At 42.8% G+C, this 27,247-nt stretch overlaps 1 protein-coding gene and 1 non-coding gene across 3 annotated transcripts in view; one reads left to right on the plus strand and one right to left on the minus strand.

The window, feature by feature from the left end:
• LOC147575029 (uncharacterized) overlaps window positions 1–27,247 on the plus strand; it is a 36,921-nt gene that overhangs the window by 1,924 nt on the left and 7,750 nt on the right. Inside the window, exons 2-5 of one of the 2 annotated variants that reach the window (XM_086683888.1) lie at window positions 8–181; window positions 3,532–3,670; window positions 13,315–13,508; window positions 18,907–19,063. The gene's annotated coding sequence lies outside the window, so the exon portion shown is untranslated. The remainder of the gene's footprint in view (window positions 1–7; window positions 182–3,531; window positions 3,671–13,314; window positions 13,509–18,906; window positions 19,064–27,247) is intronic. The other variant, XM_086683889.1, reaches the window with a different exon arrangement.
• Window positions 25,859–25,962, minus strand: LOC112851776 (U6 spliceosomal RNA). The gene has a single exon (XR_003222816.1). It is a non-coding gene; the product is annotated as a U6 spliceosomal RNA (small nuclear RNA).

Below are 27,247 nucleotides of genomic sequence, written 5' to 3' on the forward strand. Positions count from 1 at the left end.
CTTTTAGGATTCCTTTGATGGGAGCAGAGAAATTGTTACCACATTTTCCACAATTTGACCACCGCTTCCCACCCTCCAACTTGGTTTGCTATTCTCCCCTTCCCAGAAAGTTTAGCGCACTTCGCAAGGCCGCGTTATGACTTTCGTGGAACCGCGACACATTGGCCTTGTGTTTGTGGAGGTGGGTAGATAGGTAGGTAGATAGATAACATATACGTATGTATATTTATGTACAAACATGCATATTCTTATATAGCTCACATTTTACAACTAAATTGGTATAGAGATGAATATACCAATGTTGTACAGCAAAACATTTTCTTTGACCTACAAGTTCATCTTTTTTTCCCCCTGACTTTTAAAAGCACTTAAAACATTTTTGTGGGCACCGTGCCTGTTGTAGCTAATGGATAAGACTGCCCTGTCTCAGTCACCCAAAATGAAGTTCAAGCTCTCTCTAGACACCGAAGAGCTTTCATAAGCTATCTTTGCTACAGACAAGTGAGATTTCTTTGGGAAAGTGCATGACAGGTTACAAACCTCTTATTTTCAGAAAGACCTGTGTGCGAATACCTCATTTTCATCTTACAAATGGCCCACCATTGGGCATGTCACTTGATTTCTCAGATCCTCAATCTTTTCTGCAAAATAAGGATAATGATACCTATCACACATGGGTCCTTTTGAAAATTAAGTGAGGTAATATGTACAAAATGCTTGACATATAAATATTTAATACATAGGAATGGCTATTATGTGATAATCCAATATAAGGTAATATTGGAATCTCTTCTAGCCCTGTAGGTCTATGCTTCTATTCCTATATTCTTTTTTTCCCCTGTATTCTTTAACTCCAATAAGTATAGTTTGTTTGCGGTCACAATTTAACATCTCTGAAATCAAGAAATTCGCCTATGCCAAGTAAATATGAAAGCTGTGGACGAATTGCCTTTACTTGTCCAACTGTGAGCTTAGGTCTGGCTAGAGAGTTTCTATATATCCAATTGTCACCTGAATTGAAAACTTCATGTATAGCAAATGGTTAGGAAATGCTTCTGGAGTAAATGATTGCTCAGAGGCAGGGGAATGAAAGAGATGACCTTGAAAAAAATAATACCTAGGTTTCCATGTGCCATGCAGTGTTCTAAGCAGTTTCCTTGTATTGATGATTTGAGTTGGCAACCAAATTATAAGGTAGAGAGGACCATCATCCCCATTTTATTTATATTTTAGTTTTTTATTTTTATTTTTTGTCTCCCATTTTAAAGATAAGAAAACTGAGATCCAGAGAAGTAGAGTAACTTGCCTGAAGCCACAACTAGGAAGTGACAGACCCAGGACTTGAATCCAGACAGCCTGGCTCCCAAGTCCATTCTCTGCCTCTCCTCCCCGTCTTGGCCCCTGGGGGAATTTGCGTGCAGTCCCTCTGTGAAGTAGGAACTGACCTAGGAATCATGTATACTTTCTTATTTAATCCCTGCAACATCCCCATGAAGTCAGTACTATATTCACCCCATCTTATGAATGATAAAACTGTGTGTCATACAGGTCAGAAACTATAAAATACATAAATATTGGTAGCGCTGGGACTTGAACTCAGGCACATATATCTTCAGAGCACCCATTCCTAAGCCCCATTCTAGACTTCATCCCTTATTTCCACTTGTTAGCAGCTTAAGTGTAGATTCCTTTTATTTTTTTAATGTTTATTTAATTTCGAAGGAGAGAGAGAGCATGAGTGGGAGAGGGTGGGGGGGGGCAGAGATTGAGAGAGAGAGAGAGAGAGAAAGAGAATCCAAACCAGTCTCCAGGCTCTGGATTGTCGGCACAGAGCCTGACACAGGTTTGAACTCAGGTGAGAACATGACCTGAGCCAGTGGGCCCCATTAAGTATAGATTTCTAATCGTTACTTAAATCTGTGTGGAAGAGGTTACCCTGGATGCAGCATTGAAGAGAAACATTGTTGTGAATGTAATGTGTCTATTACATGCTAAGCAATACAATTAAAGACTATAGATATTGTCAATTCTTGTAATAAATCACAATTTTCAAAGGAGAGGTGTATGTGATCAACTGCAGCATAATTAGAACTGTCCATTGGATGCCTGTCTATTAGGGTTCCTAGTTAATTTTTTTCTTTAAGGCTGCTTATATGAAAAGAGATATATACACAAAATATTGGTTACAGCACTGTTTGTAAAAGACTAGAGACAAACCATCACTAGAGAGCTGTTATAATAAATTTTTTAATGTTTTTATTTATTTTTGAGACAGAGAGCATGAGTGGGGGAGGGGCAGAGAGGGAGGGAGACACAGAATCCAAAGCAGGCTCCAGGCTCCGAGCTGTCAGCACAAAGCCCGACGCGGGGTTTGAACTCACAGACTGTGAGATCATGACCTGAGCCGAAGTCAGACGTTCAACCGACTAAGCCACCCAGGCGCCCCTAATAAATTTTAATACATCCATATTGTGTAATATATGCAGCAATTAAAAGACTGAGGCACATAGTATGTCCTGATATGGAACTATCTTTAAGGAATACTTCAAGTGAAAAAAATAAGAAAAGCAAATAGTGTGCCAACATTCGTTAAACTATAAAAGAAAGGGGAGAGGCACCTGGGTGGCTGAGTCGGTTAAGCTTCTGGCTCTTGGTTTTGGCTTAGGTCGCGATCTCATGAACCATGAGGTGGAGCTCCACATGGGGCTCCGTGCTGACAGTGCAGAGCCTGCTTGGGATTCTCTCTCTCTCTCTCTCTCTCTCTCTCTCTCTCTCTCTGTGTGTGTGTGTGTGTGTGTGTGTGTGTGTGTGGCTCACCCACTCACACTTGCTCTCTCTCTCTCCCTCTCTCTCAAAATAGATGAATGGACACCTTTTTTGTAAGGGAGGGGGGAAGGGGAAATATATATATATATTTGTGTAAATGGACATTGAGAGGGATTTTTCCTACTGTCCTGAAACTGCTGCTGAGACCCAAATCTAAAAACCAAAAAGTACATAAGGTACCCACCGCCAGTTACTGGAACTAGCTGTCTTCCAGGAGGACATTTAAAGAGCCATTGATTGGAGAAACCAGCCCTTCCACCAAGCCCTATCTCCACTCCGATACGCCCCACCCATTCTCCATGCCCATCCCTTCTCCCCACAGATAAACCATCACCACTAATCAGTGGAAAGAATAGAGAGTTGACAGAGGAGTCAGCCTTTGGGAGAGTGGTGTTCTGGAAAGAGACGTATCCCTTCCTGTCTCTCCATGGGGGGATTATATCCCTTCCTAGAAGCAAGGGAACAGGGCTCCAAGGGAATCACTAGTGAAGACTAGGTGTGCCTATAGGAAGAGGAGACTGGCAACTCCCCAGTAGCTATTTGAGCATCAGACTTACTGATCTGCTCTATGCTGTTGCATCTCTGGCAAAGGAAAACACACGAGAGAGACCACATGGCAAGGGGCTTTGGATGGTATGGTGGAGGGCTGTAGATGGGGAGGCACTGAAACTGCCCCACCAACCCATACATACCTTGACTTTTCAGTCCTAGATTGGAGCGCAGCAAAGAGATGTTCATCATCAGCATGTGGTGTAAATGACACAAGCTGGCGGTCAGCTGGAAGATACAGCAAATGTACAAGGGGCTACCCATTCCTAGGGAGAGAGAATTGGGATCACTCCAGGTACTGATTCTTTGTCATATCTACCCATTCTTGTTTCATTTCTCCCTGTTTATATTTGTATAGTTTTTTAATAAAAATAGATGTTTTCCTAGTCTTTATCTTTCTCCAGAGCCTAAAAATTTGAAGTTATTTTCAGATCTATCTATTGTGTTTATTTAAACCAAATTAGTTCATCTCCTAATTGGTTTTATAGACTTAATTACATTGGTTAATTTTGCTCATGCATTTTAGAATTTTTGTTCCTAGTCTTAGGTTATATATTTTCTCTCTCTCTCTCTCTGTCTCTCTCTCTGTCTCTCTGTCTGTCTGTCTGTCTCTCTCTCTCCACTCACCCCGTTTTGTCCAGTGGTTTTGGAGTTGCCATAAATCTAGAACCAGATAGTAAAATCTTGGTATTCTAGTTCCTGGATGATATTGAAGACATAGCAAAACCAAAACAATCTGTACTCTGAATTTTATTTAAGAACCTAATTTTTAAGTGCATTTTTAAGTGTAGTTGGTTAATCTCCAGTGATACATAATTCAATTAAGTAAAAACAAACAAATAAAAAATACTACATCAACCAAAAAAGAAATAGCAATTGATGTACTTAAAAATTTAGCAGATTGACAGAGAAGTCATAATCAAGCGCATGAGACTTTTTAGTATCTGGATATGAAAAAGGATTCGATGCAAATTCATGATACAAAAGAAGAAAATAATGCATAAATGTAAGGATGAGTACATGATATACTCAATTGGAAAAGAAGTGTTTTGACCATTAAAATAGTCCCCTCTCCAACGTACCCATGGATCTTACACCAGTCCCCCCAAACTGTAATCCTCTGGCATCACAGTTTATTAGGGCATGACTTCTCCTAACAACCACAGCAGAATTACATAAGGTGAAAAGTATACTTAAATTCCTCAGGAAAGCTCCACACTAGAGACTGTTTATTGTTTCTTAGTTTTCCTCTGGTGTCAGATCTGATGGCCATCTCTTTGGCTGACCACCAAAAGAAGTGAGTGGTTTAGATTTAGAGGCCATGTTATGTGAAAAAAATGTGCATCTCTCTTTTTTTTTTTTTTAATTTTTTTTTCAACGTTTTTTATTTATTTTCGGACAGAGAGAGACAGAGCATGAACGGGGGAGGGGCAGAGAGAGAGGGAGACACAGAATCGGAAACAGGCTCCAGGCTCCGAGCCATCAGCCCAGAGCCTGACGCGGGGCTCGAACTCACGGACCGCGAGATCGTGACCTGGCTGAAGTCGGACGCTTAACCGACTGCGCCACCCAGGCGCCCCAGCATCTCTCTTTTTTTTAAAAAATGTTTCTTTATTTTTGACAGACACAGAGAGACAGAACATGAGTGGGGGAGGGGCAGAGAGAGGGGGAGACACAGAATCCAAAGCAGGCTCCAGGCTCCGAGCTATCAGCACAGAGCTCGATGTGGGGCTGAAACCCATGAACCATGAGATCATGACCTGAGCTGAAGTCTGACACTCAACCAGCTGAACCACCCAGGCACCCCTAAAAAATGTGCATCTTTCAACTTTAGAATCACACTTACTATGGCAAATGACCACACCAGGAGATCTACAGGATAAACTGAAATCTACTAAGAAAATAGCAGATTTGGCTCTTTTATCCCATGCAAAATAGTATGATTTTCTTTATTGCTCTGTTGACCTTTTACATTTAGTTGAAATAATGTAGGTTAAAAGCGTGTGTGATGTGACACAAGTGTATCAAACTGATGGTGACTGTCACCATGGTACAAATATGGCAGGTGCTGTCAAGAACTGAGATTTTACCTTAGTTGCAAGCTAATAATTTAGCCTAATGCAGTTTCCTGGACAGAAGCAGAAGACACAAAAAGACGCAAAACCTCTGGGTCAGAGACAAAGGACTGTATTATTCACAACAGTTCATGCAACACGTACATCAACACTTTTGCCTCAGTTCTTGGCTGTCTGAACACACAATATGTTACAGGAAGGGAACTCTGAGCTTAGGGAAACCAAATCTTTCCTAGTGGAGAGTGAGCATTTCTGTCCTTTACTCTGAAGGGAAACTATTTCTATTTTCGAAGGCTCTTTGGTATATAAACATCCTTGAAAAAATAGTCTGGGAGGGACACCTGGGTGACTCAGTCCGTTAAGCGTCCGACTTCGGCTCGGGTCATGGTCTCACGGCCCTGTGTCCGGTTCTGTGCTGACAGCTCAGAGCCCAGAGCCTGCTTCGGATTCTGTGTCTCCTTTTCTCTCTGTTCCTCCTCTGCTCTCTCTCTCTCATAAATAAATAAAGATTAAAAAAAGAAAAGAAAAAAATAGTCTGGGACAAACGATCGTCCTTGTGCTCACAAAGTGTGCAGAAACAACAAGAGACCCATGGAGGGTCGGCTTCCAATGGGGGCAAGATTTCATTGTGTTGTACAATATTTGGAGAGTGAGTAGTATGCTGCGGATGAAAGAATATGGTTTTAAGAAGCATGGTGACTGTAGCTCCATTTCTAGCAAACATTTTATTAGTTACCTGACATTAGTCAAATTACTTCTCAGATCCTAAACTACAAAATGGAATAATAAATGTACCCCAATGGGATTGTTGTCTAGGTCAACTGAGAAAGTGTAACTGAAAGTACCAGGCACAGTTATCTAGACTATTCCAAGTATCCAACAGATGCTCTATCCTTCTATCTTTCCCTTATTCACTGATTCCCTCATACATGTGAATCAGGCGCCAGAGCCTTACACCCCTCCTCGAAATCGGGAAGCAACTTCTTGGGCCCCTACCTGTGTTAGTTAGGATACATGGGTTCAGATGCTGTAACTATGGGACCGAAAAATGATAGAGACTTTCACAAGGTAGAAGTTTACTCCTCTCTCACATAAAAGTTTGGATAGGTAGTCTAGGGGTGATATGGCAGCTTTCAGGTGGCAATTTTTAAGCTCTTCCTTGGTTATTGCACTGCTACCCCCAAAACATAGCTTCCACCATCATGTCCCATTCCAGCCAGTAGAGGAGAGAAAAAGAAGTGGATAGAAAGTGACTTCTCTTTCACGTATGACACAGAAGTTGTGCTCATCACTTCTACTCACATGGCATCGATGAGTCACGTGGCCACACCTAAATGCAAGGGACATTGGGAAATCTAGTCTTTATTCTGGGGAGGACTATTATTAATAGAGGGAGAAAAGAACAGATACCGAGAAACCACTAGCCATTTCTGCCACACTGCCCTTTGCCTAAGAGGGGGCAGGCAATAGCGCTCGAAGGCCTGAGGAAGTTGGAGTTCTACTCTGAAGCCACCAAGGTAAGGATTGGAACTAGCAGCAGACCATGAAACTCTCCCACCAGTGTAATTCCCTCAGGCTACGCCATGTGGGCCCTCTGAGGGACTCTGAGTAAATAGCATCCCGATTACTTTGCCTGAGTTCTGAATAGGTTGGGGAAGAAAAGCCGCCAGGCTGGCAAAGAAGCTTTCAGAGCTGGTAGCTGAAGGGCACCACTAATAATGAATCCCAGACCTGGGCTGCAAAGACTAGGACAGCTCCCACTGCTAAAGGGGGGCAGAGCCCCAGGAGCGGCTCCCTCCCCGTAAGAAGGACAATGTTGAATAGGCACAACCGGGTGTTTTCAAATTTATCAAAAGAGCCGTCCCTCATCTACGCAGGAATGGATAAAGCAGGGAAAGGAAGCAGGAAATGAGGTTAGAAAAAAACCCTTCCCAATTGAAACCCAGACTGGAGAAAAGGGGTTCCCCTCTACCGTCTATGGTGAACAAAGAGCGAGGCTTAGAAACAGCGGAGGAAGCAACCATAACAGAACCAACAACTACAAGAAGGACCCAAACTGACAGGTCAGAAATTACCCAACACCATAATTGGATTTGAGCCCCAGCCTGGCCTCTTAGGAGCTGTATGCCTTTGGATAAGTTCCATGAGGTCTCTAATTCTTCATTTCCTTGCCTCCAAAATGAGGAAATCGTAGTATCTAATTCCTCTGGTGGTTGTGAAGAGAAAATGAGGTAAAGCATGCCAAGCTCTTAGCAGAGTGCCTGGTATGAAGAAGCCCATGGGAAACAGTAGCTGCAATTACATTTCTGAGGGCCCATCAATAGCTCCTGAAGCAGTCTCTCCATGTCTGTTGGGAAAGAAAAACACCTTTATCTGCTGTCACAGCATTCAACTGAGATCAGAAGAGTTTCTGCAGAATAATAAAAGTAATTGGGAGAGGGAAAGACAAGGGGACAAATGGAAGAACAAGACTCCTGTAGGTTCAGCTGATCAGAGAGACTGGCTGGAATAGGGTCCAGGGCAAAGGGTTGGGCCTTCTGTCTTCCGTTCCTGCTGTGCCGCCCCAAACACACACATTTTGGGAAGGGGTTGAGAGGGGATAGGGCCCACGTATTTGAACCTCCCTGGCATACTGTGAGGTCTAATTAGGTGGTCTCTGACCCTGTCAATTCCCTCCTTAAACACTCCCTCCCCCCCCCCCCCCCCCCGCCAAACCCTCACATAGCAGTTAATGTTTTAAGTTTTTTTTAATGGATGGTACTTCTGTTTAATCTTTAAAGTCTGCTGGATAAGGGAATCTGAGGTTTCAGAAGTTCTGTGTTCTCTTCCCAAGAAAGCTATGAGAGCCAAGCTATGAGAGGCTGCCAGGTGATCACACATCACAGTTAGCAAGGCATTCACTCGTCAGTGATTCACTCTTCAGTGACTAATGATTGTACTTGGACTTGAGCTCCTCTCTCCTCCTGTCCATCGGAGCCCCTCAGGGCCCCCATCCTGTTTTTCTGCTCAGCGTCGAATACTGGCAGACCAGAAAGGGTCCATGGACGCCTTTTGAGCCAAGCCTCCATTATGCAGAAGGGAAAACAGAGATCTGAGATGTTAACTGACTTGGTCAGCAGTTGCTCAGCAAGCCAGTTTAGACCTATGATGAAAAACCAGACTTTGGATTCCTAATCTATTGCTTTTCTAACACTTAAATTCCAACTCTGTAGCCTATTAGCTCTTAGATTTGGGCAAGCTTTTGAATCTCTCTGGGCCTTAGTTTCCTCGTCTGTAAAATAGGTATATGGTACCCCATATTGGATTGTTGTGAAGGTTAGGAATATATCTAAAATCCCTCTCCACCATAACCTGCCCCCCTTACTCCCATCCTTCTTGGGTGGCCACGATGTCAGGTCCCTCCTGGGGGAGATCCCTGCAGACTCCAAGCTTAAATCTGGGCACTGCCGCTGATTTCCCTGGGAGAAGAGGGACTAGCACCTCAGTATAGGTGAGGACTTAGTTATTTTAGAATCCCCAAAACACAGCATCTGTGACACAAATGAAACTTTTGAGAGCAGATAGACATAATTTTAATGAATTGTTAGGCTTAAAAGTCTTCATCTCTCATTCTTTGGTCTTGCTAAAGATCCTTTTCTTCAGATATTGGAGAGAAAACAGGGAAAAGGGAATGTGAAGGAAAAATTCTTTCTTGCCTTCGAATGTATTCTGGGTTTTACAGGTTTAATGTCTGACCTCCCTCACCGTGAACTAAGGAGGAGAGGTACATTTGTGTTACTGCTTTATACCTGATACAAGATGTAAAACAGAATGTATGTACAAGATGTAAAAACAGAAACAACAAATGATCTGTTTCATCGATAAATGAATACAGGGCAGCTGGTCTTCCCTAAGTGAAGGGTGCCTTCAAACAGTCTCTGGATTTTTTTTTTAAGCTTATTGTATTATTTGATGCCTTCAAACAATCTTTGTTTTTTAAGCATATTTAGTTTTGGGAGAGAGAGAGGGAGAGAGGTAGGGGAGGGGCACAGAGAGAGGGAGAGAGAGAGAGAATTCCCAAGCAGGCTCTGCATTCTCAGCCTGGAGCTGGACGCAGGGCTTGAACCCAGGAATAGCGAGATAATGACCTGAGCTGAAGTCAAGAGTCAGATGCTTAACCCACTGAGCCACCCAGGCGCCTCCAAACAGTCTCTGTTTTAGGACAATAGCTGGAGTTGCTGGTTTTCAAATCTGTTAGGACAATTACTTCCTGCTTCCGGGATTCCTACATCTATTCTGGTACCGAAATGAAAAAGCTGGCAGAACGGAGCATTTCAGACATGCTCCACAAGAGGGTGTAACAGGCCCATGCCAGGCCGGCTCCCCAGTCAGAACTCCTGGGCTTTGGTCAGTGGTCCCAGTTGTGTTGCACAGATCTGGTTTGGCAGTTGTATGTCCTTGGGCCTCTGTTTTAGTTCCTCTCTTTTCCGAACTCAGGAGGAAGTGCAGAAGCTTTGAGAGTCAAGTGTACTTGGATTAAAATCCTGGCTTTGTCTGTCATTTGTGGAGACGTTGGCCAATGAGTTAGCATCCTGAGCTATTGTATTAGTGATCGGTAACTTCTTCCCAAGGCTGGGGAATCACCGAAATATAGACTCTTGGTGCAAGAAGGGACCTTCAAGATTGGCCAGTAGAATCCCCACATTTCACATATGGGGAAACTGAGGCCCAGGCTAGACCAGAACCCAAGACTCTGAACACTTGAGCCTATGCTTTCCGTGCTATACCCAGCTGCCCCCTTCAAAAACACATCAAGCATTAGAGCATTCATCAATGAACAAATGAATGAAAGGTAAACAACCCCTTAACTAACAAGTCTGCGCCTTTGTAGAGCAAGGGATCCAGACAGAAGCATGGAGTGGAGTGCTACATCCATCATCCAGCTTCAGTGGTGACTAACTTGAGCAAGTTACTTGCCCTTTGGTACCTCACTTTCCTCATCACAGCAGGGAAGAGGGGAAATAATTGGGGATAATGATAATACCTACCTCAAAGGTATTGTGAGGATTCAGTGAGCTCACACATTAAGTGCTCAGCTCAGTGCCTGGCACCTAGTAGGCAATGGGGCAGTGTCAGTTCTTATCATCTAAGCCATGTAACCTTTCTGAGCCTCAGTGTTCTCATCTGTAGCGTGAGGTTTTTATATAATGTTGTGAGGAGGATTAAGTGGTTGAATCTTTCCTTGCCTCTTTTAGCTTCTGATGGTGGCTGTCAATCCTTGCTCTTGCTTGGCTTCAAGGTACATTGTTCCGATCTCTGCTTCTGTCATCAGCCACATGGCATTTTTCCGCTGGTGTTTCTGTGTCCCTTGTCTCTGCTTATAAGGACACAGTTCATATTGGATGAAGGGCCTCTCTTGCTCCAGCATGACCTCATCTTAATTGCATCTGCGAAGACTCTATTTCCAAATTAGGTCAAATTCACAGGTACTAAGGGTTAGGACTATTTCAACATACCTGATGTGGGACACAATTCAAGCCACAATGCCCATTAAAAGATTTTCAAAAAACTCTGAAATTTTACGAGTTCTTCCAATTTATTAATAATATTTATAATTTATGTATAAGTTAACATAATTACAATTAATTTTATTTTCTTGGTCTGTATAAATTAATGTTATTTATTATAAATATTATATAAATTCAAATTCTGTTAATAAAGTATTGATTAAATTATTTAAATCAAGTAGTTATAATTTGTGAACTGTTAGAACAGTTAATTAATTAAAAAAAAAAAAACGAGGTGTGTCAAACAAAGCATTTCTGTGGATCTGAAAGGTGCTCGGACCGTCACTTTTCAACCCCCGGTTCATGGACTGTCAGGGTGGTCTTCCCACAAAGCAAATATGATGCTGTTACTCCCTCCATGATGGCCAATAGCCGACAAATGGCCCCTTCCAAAGAACACTTTCAGCTACATCTCCCCAGTCCTCTTATAAAGCCTGTGCTCAGGTGTGGCTCCCCCGTCTTAACCTGACCCAGGACAGATCTTCACTGCCAGACCTTTACTTACGTGTTTCCTCCAGAAATAGTCCCCATCTTTCCCATCCCCCCTCCAACCACCAACATACCCCCAAGTTCCTTCTGCTACACATCATTCAAGGCCCAGCTCAAAAGCCACTTCCTCTGTGAAACCTGCCAGACTCAATTCTGTCCCCCCACCCCCAGGTCCATGTATTTGCAGTACCTCATTTGTGCATTTGCAGTACATCCCCCAGTTTTCCCAGTATCATAGTGAGGTTCTACCATTAGCTGCTTCTCCCACAAGGCTAGAACGCCTGGAAGTCAGGAACTTACTTTGGTCATTGTATTAATTTGCTGGGACTGTGACAAAAATTCTTTGCTTGAGCTAACTTTGGTCACCCTCCTGGACCTTCTCTTAGACCCATCTGTGCATTTTGCTATAAAATCCAGTTTTAGTAAGAACCCTACTAAGTCATTTTAGCAAGAACCCCCAACTCTTGATACCTGATCACCCTCACCGTCCAATCAGGTTCCTCATCCTCCACCATCCATCGAGTGATGTCTCAACACTGGGCCTGTCTTCAATTAAAATCCTGTTAGGTCGATATAGCCAGTAGCCCCCCTAATCCCTGTTGTTTCCTCTTAGTAAATTTCCATCCCCTGACCCCATGCTACTCCCTGGCTACAAATTCCTACTAGCCCGTGGTGTGCTTGGAGTTGAGCCCATCTCTCTCCCCCATTGTAAAATCCCATCACAGCCCCTATACCTAACACTAGTCCAGAATAAAGGCTTCCTTACCATCCTGAACAAGTGTTATTGAATTTTTTTTTTCATTTACAGATGCCATAACAAATATCACAGATTGGGTGGCTTAAACAACAGAAATTTGTTTTCTCACAATTCTGGAGGCTGAAAGTCCAAGACCAAGATGTCTGGGGGTTGGTTTCTTCTGAGGCCTCACTCCTCAGTTTGCTGATGGCCGTCTTCTCCCTGTGTCTTCACGTGGTCTTCCCTGTGTGTGTCTCTGGGTCCCAAATTTCCTCTGCCTATAAGGAGGCTAGTCGTGTTTGATTAGGGCCCATCCTGATGACCTCGTGTTGGCTTCATTACCTCTTAAAAACCTTATCTCCAGATACAGCCACATTCTCAGGTACTGACGTTAGGGCTATCATCATATGATTTGGGGATGGAACACAATTCAGCTCATGACCGTCATTTTTAATTTTTTAATAAGCCAAATAATATAGAAACATTATTATTATTATTACTACTACCTCAAACAATACAGGTAAAGCTAAAGTCCCCTGTTTCCCTACCTGACTCCACCCAATCATTAACACTGCTATCAGATCTATTTCTAAGCCTCTGTACGTATGGATGCATATACACGAAGATATAACTTTGCTGTTTTTTTCTTTTACGTAAACAAGATCATATTGTCCATTTTGTTTTTGCAAATCTCCTTCTCTTTCTTCTCCTCCTCCTCCTCCTTCTTCTTCTTCTTCTTCTTCTTCTTCTTCTTCTTCTTCTCCTTCTCCTTCTCCTCTTTTTTCTTCTCCTCCTCCTCTCCTCCTCCTCCTCCTCCTCCTTCTCCTTCTCCTTCTTCGTATGTATCTATCCCATTGCTGCCCTGCCCCAGGGCTTAAGCATGTTCAGGCATTTGTTGAAATATTGAAAAGAATGAAAGCATGGAGTATAATTTTGCTATGAATTTTCTGGCAGTCACCTAATATTATAGTCTCATTTTCCTTGTGTGTAAAGTGGAGGACAATAACTGTAATACTCATCTCCTCGTTGTTTGGCTATTAGTAGTTATCCTTCACCTTATTTATTTTTGTTTTTATTTGTTTATTTTTTTAAGTAGGCTTCACGCCCAACGTGGAGCCCAGTGTGGGGCCCAACATGGGGCCTGAACTCACAACCCTGAGATCAAGACCCAAGCTAAGATCAAGAGTCGGACGCTCAACCAACTGAGCCATCCAGGTGCACCAGTTATCCTTCACTTTAATACTCAGCCAGTATTGTCCAAACACCTGTCCTGCATGACCATCAGACGTCCAGTATCCTTATTCAGTTTTATTTCCTTGACATTTCTTCCAACCCAGGGAACGCTTTAATTTTCCACAAATCCATCCTAGTAGGTTGCTAATTTCTGTTGACCAGGCAGCTCGTCTGCTGGCCTGTCTGCAGCTGTTCTCTCCGCTCTTCTTTTTTTCAACGTTTTTTTTTTAATTTATTTTTGGGACAGAGAGAGACAGAGCATGAACGGGGGAGGGGCAGAGAGAGAGGGAGACACAGAATCGGAAACAGACTTCAGGCTCTGAGCCATCAGTCCAGAGCCCGACGCAGGGCTCGAACTCACGGACCGCGAGATCGTGACCTGGCTGAAGTCGGACGCTTAACCGACTGCGCCACCCAGGCGCCCCTCTCCGCTCTTCTTTTGCTCAGAGACCCAGACTACTAACTCAGTTCCCCAAAGAGCATACCTAACACTGCAAGGTTTAGCTTAAGGAATTTTACCAATGCCTTCCTGATAGCATCACTATCATCCTCATTATTATCACCATTATTATCTCTCAGAGAAGCCTCTGGGTTCACTTCTGCCAGCATTTCCCTTTCACAGGTAAGGAATCAGGCGTTCAGAGAGGGTGAGGGACTTTCCCAAAGTCACTCAGCTAGTTGGTGGGAGAGCAGGGCCCCGTCCAAAGTCTGGCTTATAGGGGAGGAACCACATCTCATTGGAGCTGCTTCACACAAAGGCATTAAGTCACTGAACCACATTGTGCGATAGTCATTCTATTTTTCATTATCTTCCATTTCCTCTGAATAAATCAGGAAAGCCTCCTGGAGTATCTAATATCCTTGTAAAAGTTCTCTAACACGTGCTAGTCTCCCTTTCTAACAAGAGAGTAGGCAACAGTATCTAGCTAGAGTTTAATCACACTGTTTTGTTTTCCTTGTATTTATTTTTATGGAAATGATGATTTCCCATTGATGTAACCTCATAAATGTCTTTATTATTGAAAGTGAGTAGACTTACAGAAAAATATTAAGTGAACAGTAATGTAGGTAGTCCATTGAAATGGCAAAATTGTGCAATTTGGGGCCTCAAGGCTAGGGAACACTGCACATAACAATGAGGAACTTAAGACCGGATGCCAGAATCCATGGCCTGGCCTGGCCTGGCCTGGCCTCCTCAGTCCCCGGGAAGGGAAGGGGGATGGCGCCTCTCTCCCCAGTTCCTGGCAGGAACCACAAGGAGAGGCCCCTTGACCCAGCCGAGCTCCAGCCCCAAGAAGAGCCAGTTCCAGACCCACCAGGAGCTCAGCCTTTCCTTTATGCCGCCTTATTGTCCCACAGGGCTCCATTTCAAGGGAGATCTCCATCTCTCTTCATGTAACAAGAGTCCCCAGCACTGTTTTTCCTCAAACAAAAAAAGTGCAGTCTGTTTTCTCTTCCAGTGTAATTAAAATGGCAGGCAGCTTTGCAATGGCAATTTATTAAAGGTCTGTAAAGTGTTCAATCACAAGAGTAGCCTCCCTTTCCCGGCCCAGCCACCAGGTGGGGGAGGGGTGTGCTAACAGCTCCCTCCCCCCCCAACCCCACCCCCTGCCCCATTCTGTGAGAAGACTTTTCCTAAAGCACAGCCCTGACCTTGGCCCTGGCTTGTTCTGTTCAACGTGCCTGCTTCCCTTGGGCTAGTCTTCTTGGCTTGGCATTGGAGGCCCCTCACAGTCAACCCACTATAGTGAGTAGAAGCTCATTGGGCCAGAACTTGGGATTCTGGGGTTCTAGTGCTAGAGTGACTCCTAATTTGCTCTGTGACCTCTGCTGTTTCCTTTCCCTCTCCAGGCTTGTTTTCATTTCAGTAGTAGGAAGGGATCAGAGTCTCCTCCAGGGCTGACTTTCTGTGGCTGGAGCCTGAATTAATTGACCAGCTCAAGATCAAAGAGGCTGAAAGAGCCAGCACTGAAGTCCAAGCCTCAGACTTGACCACCCCCAGCCCAGTCACTAAGAAGACTTTGAGGCTTTGCCCCTTGAGATTGTTCTGGGCCTGAGTGCCCTATGTCAGGAAAAACAGGTCTGCTGGTAATTAAACTGGGCTCCCCACTTCCCAAGGGGTTTCCTTACCTAAATAACCAAACACAGAGCCCTAGAGAGTGAGGAAGCTGCTCACACTTGACCTCTTTTAACTCTCTCTCATCCCATCCCAAATGACTGGTTCCAGCAGGAGAGTTTTCTGTTATGTCTTTTAAAAAGGAGAATGTTTTTGGGGCGCCTGGGTGGCTCAGTCGGTTAAACATCCGATTTCGGCTCGGGTCATGATCTCACGGTTTATGAGTTAGAGCCCCACTTTGGGCTCTGTGCTGACAGCTTGGAGCCTAGGGCCTGCTTCCGATTCTGTGTCCCCCCCCTCTCTCTGGCCCTTCCCCTCTTGAGCTCTGTCTCTCTCTCCCTCTCAAAAATAAATAAACATTAAAAAAAAAAAACTATGTTATTTAAAAAAAAATGAAAACTATGTAATTAAAAAAAGGAGAATGTTTTTGTTTTGTTTTTTTTTTTTTTTTTTTTTAATTTTTTTTTTCTCAACGTTTTTATTTATTTTTGGGACAGAGAGAGACAGAGCATGAACGGGGGAGGGGCAGAGAGAGAGGGAGACACAGAATCGGAAACAGGCTACAGGCTCCGAGCCATCGGCCCAGAGCCTGACGCGGGGCTCGAACTCACGGACTGCGAGATCGTGACCTGGCTGAAGTCGGACGCTTAACCGACTGCGCCACCCAGGCGCCCCTGTTTTGTTTTTTTTTAACTTGTCATAAAACAGATGTTCAGCATGAAAATTTTTGGACAGTATAGAAATGTACAAAGAAGAGAGTCAAAGTCAACTGAAATAGAGTAAAACCTTGGATTGCAAGTAACTTGTTCTGCGAGTGTTCCGCAAGACGGGCAAACATTTCTAATAAATTTTAACTTAATAAACAAGCGATGTCTTGCAATACAAGTAGTACAAAGAGGTAGTATGTGGCACTGAATGTCACATGATCACAGCTGAGCCAATAGTTCTTCTCTCTCTTTTCTCTCTTGCTGTGAGATTGTGGGTGATGTCTCCCATGCTCAGATGCTCGGTCTCAGGCTATGGTGTTTGGCAGAAATCAGTGATTTTTCAGAACGTTGGAAGGGGTGCCCACAACTGGCACTAGTGTATTTTTTGTAACTTCAGAGCACCTATGGACGGTCCTTTGCTTTTCCATAGAAGGATAAGCTTAGGAATGCTTTGCTTCATTCTAAGTCATTGAATAGGTTCCTTGTTAAAGTTGCATGAACAGAAGAAGATTCCATTGAGCCAATAGAGAGCAGTGATTCCATTGGTGACAGTGAAAGTCATCCTACACAATAACCCTCCTCTCTCTTGTCTCCCTCACACCAGCCACGAAGGTTTTCAAAGGGAAGTGCAGGTTAATTTATTTATTTTTCTTTATATTTGTATTTTCTTTATTATATTACAGTATTGCGATAATTTTTGTATGAATATTTTTGGGTTGTGGAACAAATCATCTGAGTTTCCATGATTTCTTCTGGGGAAATTTGTTTTGATATTCAAGTGCTTTGGCTTATAAGCATGTTTCCGGAACAATTTATGCTCGTGAACCAAGGTTTTACTGTATTATTTACCTACCCCTGCTCAAGATATTCTTTCTTTTTCAAGATTTTATTTTTAAGTAATCTCTATATCCAATGGGGAGCTCGAACTTACAACCCCTGAGATCAAGAGTCACACGCTCCACTGACAGCCAGCCAGGCACCCGCCTGAGATAGTCTTCATAAACATTTTTATGTTCATCCTTCTTGGCTTTCTCTAAGGAATATAAAGATATGTATCTCTATAGTGAAGATAGGATCATACTAGAAACACTGTTACAATTTTTAAAAAGTCAATATCGTGACTCGCTTACAAACATAAAATGAACACTTGTCAAAGATTGTAATTTTTTTAAAGATTTTATTTTTAAGTAATCTCTACATCGAACATGGGCCTCGAACTTAAAACCCTGAGATCAAGCATTGCATGCTCTACTGATTGAGCCAGCCAGGTGCCCCTGTCAAAGATTGTATTTAACAGTAATTAATGAAAGAACCAATAATAAACTAAAGCCAGTTTAAAGGAGAATCAGATCTATCTATATCTAGATCTATACATAAATTTGCCAATAGATGCAGAGTCAGTTATTATCTTTAGAGCAATAAAGTGGTGTTTGAAATCATCTCTTGAAATTGTACATTTTCAGGCCAAGATCAATTTGCATTTCTGTGGGCAAGAATAGTTCGCATTACCGTAACTTTTCTGAAATTTGCAGGGTTGTGAAATAGCCTAGTCAAAGACAGTGAAAGACTTAGACCCCTGTAGAATCAAGTATAGCATCCAATATTCCATTGAAAGGACACTCAGTAAACTTCCAAATGTTCACCCAAATGTATATTATGGTTATAATAGCTCATATTTTGGGGGTGCTTACTATGTGCCAGGCACAGAGATATGAGTATTATTTAATCCTCACAAGAAGACTGTGAGGTAGACTCCATCGTCACTCCATTTTTACTAATGAGAAAGATACAGAGAGGTTAAGTAACTTGCACGATGTCACATAGCTAGGAAGTGGGGAAGCCAGAATTCAACCCCCTGTTAAAGAACAAAAGTTCAAGTTAATTTTAAAGATCTAATTAGCTTTATGAATCGATTTGTGAATTGGGCAGCATCCCATCTAGCAAGTAGAGGGCAGCTCAAAGGGCTACAGAAAGGGACAGCTTTTTATTTGATGATGATTATTTTTTAATGTTTATTTTTGAAAGAGTGTACAAACAGGGGATGGGCAGAGAGAGAGGGAGCCAGAGAACCTGAAGCAGGCTCCACACTGTCAGCACAGAGCCCAACACGGGGCTAGAACCCACAAACTGTGGGATCATGACCTGAACCAAAGTCGGACGCTCAACTGACTGATCCACCCAGGCACCCCAAAAGGGAAAGGTTTTTAAAGACAGGGCAAGGAAATCATAACAGGAGAAAGGATTATTTTGGGTGAGGTCACCTTCCTTTGGGGGACAAAAGGGTCTTAATGGGTGGATTATCTCATCTCCCTTTGGGGACTGGAGAGGGCCCATGTGACAGATCAACTTATTGGTGCTGAGCATATTGCTAACTGACCTCTGAAAACTATCTCTGGGGGAGGTTGAGACTGCAATTAGGTTAGCTACTGAGCCCCAGTTTGGTGACATGGCCTAGTGTAACCGACTCTCTTTTGGACGTGTGGTTTTCTTTTTAACACCCCTAACTATGACATTATATCATCATTTATCCAACTTTTGATTGATGCATATTTGGGTTGTTTCCAGTTTTCTTTTTTTTTCAATGATGAACGTTTCAGAAAATATCTTTATGTCATCCTCTACTTTTCAGAATTCCTCGAAGTGGACTAGCTGGGTTCAAGGACGTGTGCATTTTACCCTCAATAAATGTGGCCAACATGCTCTCCTCCAAAAAGCGGAATCAATTTACACTCCCATTAGCAGCCAGCTTAGCAGAGTTTATTTTCCCACATCTTTGCCAACAGTGAGTAAGTACATCAATCTTTTCAGTGTTTGCCTGATAGATTACAAAAAAAAAAAGAAAAAAAAGATTTCTTGGTGTTATTTTAATTAACACTTCTTCTTAAGGCAAGAATTTTTCAGGACTCTTTTAGATGAATAATTGTCAATGCCAGAGATTACTTTGTACCCTCTCTCTTTGCCCTGTAGGGCAGATATTTAAACTGAGCAAGGTGCCCAGTGGGGAAAGGAACTGTGCAAGGCCATCCTGTGAGTTAGGGGCAGAACTGGGGCTCTCCTCAGAGTGTTCTGAATTCTTTCAGAAATAAATAGAGCCTTTCTTTTGAGCCTCTCTGACACCAGTGTTGTTTTTAGTCTGAATACCAGAGGGAGTAACGGGGACCCATCAGAAGTAAGCCCTTTGGATTAGTCCATCAATGGAGGTGATATAATTAGCTAGGCCATGTGAAAAAGAGAAAACTGAATTTACTACCTTATCACCAATGGACCAAACACTTAAATGTTTAAAAAAAATTTTTTTAAGATAAAATCAATAAATAAGTAGACTTTAGGAAAAATATGAGTAAATCAGTTCTATGATTTATAAAACAAATCATAAAGGTTTAACAAATTTGACTACTAAATGCCTTAAAACGTGTGGCAAAACCTCCACAAATGAGTTTGAAAGACAAAAGGATACTGTGCACAAGATCCCACTTGTTAAAACAAAAAACACACATCAGAAATTACTTAGGCACATACCAGTTGTTAGACCAATGATAAGACTGAAAAGGATAACGCCTGTGAACATGCTTTGCACAAAGGCAATTTTCCCCAATGTAGGCACGGTTGTTAGGACTGTTATCGTGATCTTTCTGGTTTCCAGTGATGGGGCCAAAATCTGTGCAAAAGCATCAGACAGGGGTGCAGGTATGAATCTAATGGGAGTCCTCTGTGCTTCCTGGATTTTGATGTCTGTGTCTTTCCCCACGTTAGGAAAGTTTTCCACTATGATTTGCTCACATAACCCTTCTACCCCTATTTCTCTCTCTTCCTCCTCTGGGACCCCTGTGAGTCTGATGTTGTTCCTTTTTAATGAGCCACTGACTTCTCTAATTCTTAAATCATGCTCTTTTGCCTTAATCTCCCTCTTTTTTCTGCTTCATTATTCTCCATAATTTGTTCTCTATATCACTGATTCTTTGTTCTGCCTCATCCATCCTTGCCACTGTGGCATCCATTCATGATTGCAGCTCAGTTATGGCATTTTTAATTTCATCCTAACTAGTTTTTACTTCTTGTATCTTCGCAGAAAGGGATTCTAATTATTTTCAACTCCAGCTAGTATTCTTATTATTGTGATTCTAAATTCTGGTTCAGACATCTTGCTTGTATCTGTGTTGGTTAAGTCCCTGGCTGTCGTTTCTTCTTGCTCTTTCTTTTGGGGTGAATTCCTTCGTTTCATCATTTTGAAGGGAGAAAAGGATTTAATGAGGTAGAAAAAATTTTTTAAAACTTAAAGTTAAAAAATATTAAAATCAAAAAATTAAACACACACACAAAATTGAATAAATGATGCTAGATCCTAAGTGTGTTTTGGTATGGGCATTGAAAGTGCTTGATAGATTAGAGAAAAAAGGGGAAAGAAGAAAAAAAAAGGAAATTGTTTGAAAATTTGAGAAAATGAATACACTGAAGTAGACTAAAATGAAATGATGGAAGTAAAATAGAATTTGAAAAAATTTACACAAAAGTAAAAAAAAAGTACAAAAATTAAAAATATTTTTAATAAAAATTGAAAATAAAAATGAATTTTTTCTCTTTCTGTATTCAAGAAAAAGAAAATAAATGAAAAGGAGAAAGAAAGAAAAAAGAAAATTAAATAGATGGACCTAACAGACTGACATATGACCGAAATTACTTCGTTTTCCCCTAGAAGTCAGACTATGAAGTGCTTTATAGTCCATAAACTAACCAGGCAGTGAGACTTCTGTTGAACAGCAAGGTTGGCCCAGTTGGGCGGGGCTTAGTGTAACAGCTACATTCTCCACTAGATGGCGCTGCTAGCCTACTGGGGTGGATTGTTGTGGCGCTTGTAGGTGCATACGAGCGTGCGCGGGAGTGTTGAAAATGGCATCACCCAGCTACTCAGTCTCTAGTATCGGAACTCTGTTCTCCCTGATCAGCAATTGCACATCTGTCCTTTGTCTTCAGTTTTCGTCCACTCCCAGCTTTTTACACTGTCCGTGACCAAGCCCCAGGTAGTACCTCTCTCCTGAGTTTTGTCTCAGATGTAGCTGTTTTCCGCGGCCCCTTACTTCTAAGGGATTGTGGCTTTGATCCATTCGCCCCTCTAGGGGAGGGTCTCACTGAGCAATGGCTGGGTGCCGGCTGCACCCAGGAACGTTTATGGGACCATGCTGCTGTCAAAGCCCAGAGACTGCGGCTGGGTACCAGCCCACCCAAGAAAAAGTTCGCTAGATAGTGTAACAGCAGGATTTCAGGGATTATGGAAAATCACAACACACATCTGGCACCAGGCTTCACTCTTAACGACCTTTTTCCAGCACCAGCGAATGTGGCCTTTCTCTGGGGTCTGCTGGGCCCAGGTGGCCTCAACAGTCTCTACCAAATGTCCTTCCAGCTGTGGAGCTGCTTCTCCCCATGTGGCCCAAGAACCTCCCGGACCCCACTCTGCTTCTGGGGATTCGCCCTTGCCACCAGAGCACTGCCAGGTATCGAGCTGTGGAGTTGCAGACTCTGCACTCCCCCTGTTTACAGTCTTCATGGAATTTAAACCCTCTCCTTTCTCCTTTCTCCCTTTTAAGTTCAGTCCCTGCGGCTGTTTCCAATTTTCCACTTTCTCTCCAGCTGCTTTTGGGGAGGGGTGCTTTTCCCGTGTTCTCCCCACCATCTCTGTCCTCTCTCCACATGCAAAAGCACCACCCTGCCCTCCACGGCTTCTCTCTCCCCAAGATCACCTCTCCACACCATGTACCTGCTGAGTTCTATGGTTCAGGTTGTGCAGGTTGTTGTAATAATCCTCAGATCAATTTTCTAGGTGTGCAGGATGGGTTAGTGTTGGTCTGGCTGTATTTCATGGACGTGAGACACACAGAAAACTTCCATGCTGTTTCGCCATCTTGGCTTCCTCCACAAGGGTGCAGGTATGAAGGGGACTATGGGGGTGTCTTTGAAAATAACCACGCTAGGGGCGCCTGGGTGGCGCAGTCGGTTAAGCGTCCGACTTCAGCCAGGTCACGATCTCGCGGTCCGTGAGTTCGAGCCCCGCGTCAGGCTCTGGGCTGATGGCTCAGAGCCTGGAGCCTGTTTCCGATTCTGTGTCTCCCTCTCTCTCTGCCCCTCCCCCGTTCATGCTCTGTCTCTCTCTGTCCCAAAAATAAATAAACGTTGAAAAAAAAAAATTTTAAAAAAGAAAATAACCACGCTAGGTTTGAATCCTGGCTTTGCTGGCATTTGCCAGTCCTTTGGCAAGATATGTAGCATCCAAATCCTCATCTCCTCATTTGTAAAATGGGGGTGGTGATACCCACATCTCACAGTATCTTTGAGGAATCAATAAGATGATGGATGTGGACTGCCTGGCACAGAGCCTGGCATTTATTAGACAGTTAAAAAAATGTGTGTTCCCTTTCCATTCTCTTCTCTGAGAACCCACAGGGATTTCCCAGACTCCTCATTCATTCAACAATGTCTATTTCATACTACACATGCTGGGCACCGTGCAGGTGCTAGGGATACCAGTGTGAATGTGAGAGAGGCAGTTCTTGGTCTCTTGGAGTTTATAGTCTAATGATGTTGGACACAGAACAGATACTTTTGCAAAAATGAATTATTTACAACTGAAGCAGAGCTATGAGGAAAAGAAACCCAGAATGCAGCAGGAGCCTTGAGAAAGCTGAGGAAGGGATCTGAGGCACAGGGGAAGCAGCATCAGTTAGAGTGAGGAGAGCCCCAAAACGCCCTGAGCAAGGTGGACCCGGGTTACCTGGAGAAACCAAAGGAAGGCCAATGTGACTGGAGTTTGGGCAGGGCATTCCCAGCTGGAGAATTTTGATTCTCGCATTCCAGACAGAAGTTCATCCCTGTATTGGTCTGGACATTCTATGACCAGGAACTCAATACTTAGGTAAGCTGGTCCATCTGGGCGATGGTTGGTGCCCCTAGAAACTCAGGTGCAACCTGTTGGCTACTGTACCATTGCATAGACCACTGGCGCCAACTACTTGCTCTTAACCTGAAGCGATCAGTCACTCCTTCACCGAGCCTCACTTGTCCTCTCTGGACAAATGTTGTAGTCACCTGCTCTTCTGTCTTCCTCCATTGTCTTATAAGCTCCCCATCAGAAAAGAATGTGTCTTTTTCCTCCCTCTGTCCGCAGCTCCTAGCACAGACTTTGCACATATGAGGTGCTGCTGAGTGTACGTTTGTTGAATGGATAAAAAGTGATGCTTTGCAAAGATTTGGTTGTTTGTTCTAAGTAACTATTACCCCCCAATACTAGCTGTGTTTTATTGAACATCTACTGTGTGCCAGGCCCATTATTAATGTTATCTCATCAAATAGCTTTTTAGGGACTGTCACTATTTTGTCTCCATTTTCCCCTCAGCTTTATATTTTAAGAAATTTAGATAAACAGAGAAGTTGGGAGAACTGTACAGTAAACCCCCACTTCGTGTAGGTTCACCAATTTTCCCATAGCTGCTTTATCCCTGTGTGCGTGTACACACACACACACACACACACACACACACACACACACACACACAGACTCACTTTTCCCCTGAACCATTTAAAAGCTACTGATGTGAAAACTCTTCACTCCTGAAATCTTCAGCATGTGTCTCCTACGAACAAAAACACTTCTCTCCACCATTATGATGTCACTGTCACACTCAACAAATACAAGATTGATAATACCTAAAAATAGTCCATGTTTGAATTTCTCCAGTCGGCCTGATTACATCCTTTATAGCTTTTTAGTTTTCATCTAGAAGTATAGAAAGCATTTAATTGCGATGTCTCTTTAGTCTCCATTAACCTGGAACAATTCTCCCCACTTCTGGCAGGGGGGCAGGTGGTCTTTCATGTGTTTGCCATTTCTGAAGAGTCTAGGACAGTTGTTTTAGAAAATGTCCTGCAATTTAGGCTCGTCTAGTATCGCCTCATTATTTGATCAAGTTATACATCTTTGGGCAAAAATGCTATTCAGATGATGCCATGTTTTCCTAGGGCATCGCATCAGAAGGCACATGTTGTCATGTGTGCCGTTGGTAGTGATGCTGAACTTGATCACTTGTGTGAGATCGTAGAAAATAGATATTGGTCTCTGCCCTTGGTTCCTGGAACAGGGCTCCTGAACCCCTTGTAATGTCCTTTTTCTAAAAAAATTTATTTAAATCCAAGTTAGTTAACATATAGTATGGTGATGGTTTCGGGAGTAGAATTTAGTGATTCATCACTTACATATAACACCCAGTGCTCATCCCAACAAGTGCCCTCGTTAATGCCCCTTGCCCATTTAGCCCATCTCCCCCACCCAACACCTTTCCAGCAACCCTCCATTGGTTCTCTGTATTTAAGAGTCTGTTATGGTTTGCCTCCCCTTGTAATTTCCTAAGTTATTGGAGCACTAGGATCGTGTTTTGTTCTAGTATTTGGTCTTTCACCCCAGGTCCTGACACTGAGCTCCTGAAACTCTTGTGATTTTCCTAGGGTGATAGGAGTGTCTTTTGCTCTAATGGTGGGCTCCTGGATGGCTCTTGGATGAGGGCTGGTCACCTGAAAGACAAAGCCATGATTAGATGTTTTGAGCTTTCAGCCCTGCCTCTCACTCCCTCTTGAGAAGAGAGAAGGGTCGGAAATGGAGTTAATGATCAACCATGCCTAGGTGATGAAGCCTCTACAGAAGTCCCCAGAGTATGGGGTTCAGAGTGCCTCCAGGTTTTCCAACACATCCACACATGGAGGATGACATATCCCAACTCCATGGCGACAGGAGTTCCTGTGCTCAGGACCCCTCCCAGAGCTCGCCCTATGGATGTTCATTTGGCTGTTCCATATCCTTCATCGTAGCTTGTCATAAACTGGTTAACACAAGTGTTTCCCTGAGTTCTGTGAGAAGCTCTAGCAAATTAATTGACACTGAGGATGGGGTTATGGGAGCTTTTAATTTGTTGCCAAATTGGACAGAAGTTGTGGGTAACCTGGGGACCTACTGCTTATGATTGGCATCAAAGTAGGGTGGGAGCAGTCTTGTGGGACTGGGCCCTTAATCTGGGATCTGATCTATCTCCAGATAGATAGTGTTAGAGTTGAGTTAAATCATAGGATACCCAACAGGTGTTACAGAGAATTTCTGGTGTGGACCACCCCACTCCTGCCTCAACCACACATTCAAAGTGTCAGAAGTGAAGTGTTGTGTGTGAGTCAAAAAGGGGACACACCGGACTGAGCTGAGTTTTTCTTATACAACTTGGTTAGGGTGGTGTCCACCAGATGTCTTCACTGTAAAGGTACATTTTCTCTTTGTAATTAATAAGTGATTTCTGGGGAGATACTTTAAGACTGTATGAGTATTTTGTTCCCCAACAATTTTTCACCAATGTTTTTCACATCCATGAATGATCTTACCTGAATCGATTATTACTATGGTGATTGCAAAATGATGATTTTCTAATTTCTTTTACATTTATTAGCTGACAGTCTTCTCTGTAGCAGAGCTCTCTCTCCATTCTTCTTTTTTCCTTCCTTCCTTTTTTTTTTTGATTGGAGTGTAGTTATGCACTCATGGATTACCTTTTTCTTTTATGGAATGCTTTCTGAATTTGCATGTTATCCTTGTGAAGGGCCATCTAATCTTCCCTGTATCATCCAATTTTAGTAGATGTGATGCTGAAGTGAACACTGGATTATTTTTTAATTTAATGTATAGCGATCCTTTATCACCATTGTTCATTTTGATGTTCAACTTGTCCCAGATTTGACCAGCGGGAGATGCTTTAAGCCAGGTTTTGTGTGCTTTAATGCGTCTCCAGTAGCTTTGAGCACTTCTTTGCTCTCTGGCACAACAAGATATTCTAGGTTTACTTTTACCCTTATTCTAAATAGCAGAAAAAGGAGGCCCAGAGAAGTAAAATGGCTTGCTGCCTCACGGTATTTGTGAGATACTAATCAAGCTCAGGACTTTAAATTCCAAATTTCTAGGAAAGTATTAAGCTGATAGGCCAGCCTTTCCTGTAGTGCAGAAGGGACCTTATCAAGACATGTAGACCCCCAAACCAGCTGAATCTTTAGCTGACTGCACTCAGAGCTTGCCTAATAAGATGAAAACATTTGGATTATAACTTTGAACTTAGACAATTAGCAACAGATTCCCAGGATATTTTTTTGATTGAGGAAGTTATAATTTGGGGGGAAAGAGCATAGGTTTTGGATTCCAAAAGAACCAAGTTTTCCTTTAAAACCCAGGCAGGTTCTTCCCTTGTATTTGTCTTTGGGCAAGTTACTTCACCACGTTGAATCCCAGGCTCTTCCATCTGTAAAATGGGTTCATTCATAGAAACTGCTTAGTCTAGTGTCTGATACATGTTAAATGTTCAATAAATGAAAGCTACTTTACCAACAAGACTGTTATTATTAAAATCTGAGAAAATTCTGTTATTCCGAATTCTGTTATTCTGGGTTAAGGTGATAGAAAAAGCAATGGATTTGGATTTGGATTTAGATTTTGAAGATCTTACTCCCTCTCTGTGACCTTAGACAACTCTTGTCCTCATAAATGAATTTCATTTTTCTCACTTGTAAATCAGGGCTCATGGTCCCTCCCCTGCAAACTTCACAGCATCACTCACCAGATTTCATGAGCACTTACTATATGCAGAATAATCAGAATCTTAACATTAAAAGCAAAAGGTAAACATCACTGTACCCCTCCTTTAACACATGATCGATTGGCAGGTTCAGAGCCACTGAGCAGGGATTCCATCCCGCTCTCTCAGACATGCCCTCTTTCCTTTACATCACAGTGTTCAGAAGAGCAAGTAAGAGCTGGATATGACAGTGTTCCGTAAAGCTGCAGCACGCTCTAAAGGTGATAGAGTATAATCAGCAATATAATTACATTCCTTCCATGGAAAACATCATTGGGAGGAGAGCAGGAGACTTCGGGTATTTTTTTCTTCTTCTTGTCT

The sequence above is a fragment of the Puma concolor genome, chromosome D4 (assembly GCF_028749965.1).
Source record: "Puma concolor isolate L17-30 chromosome D4, mPumCon1.1.hap2, whole genome shotgun sequence".
Taxonomy (NCBI): Eukaryota; Metazoa; Chordata; class Mammalia; order Carnivora; family Felidae; genus Puma; species Puma concolor.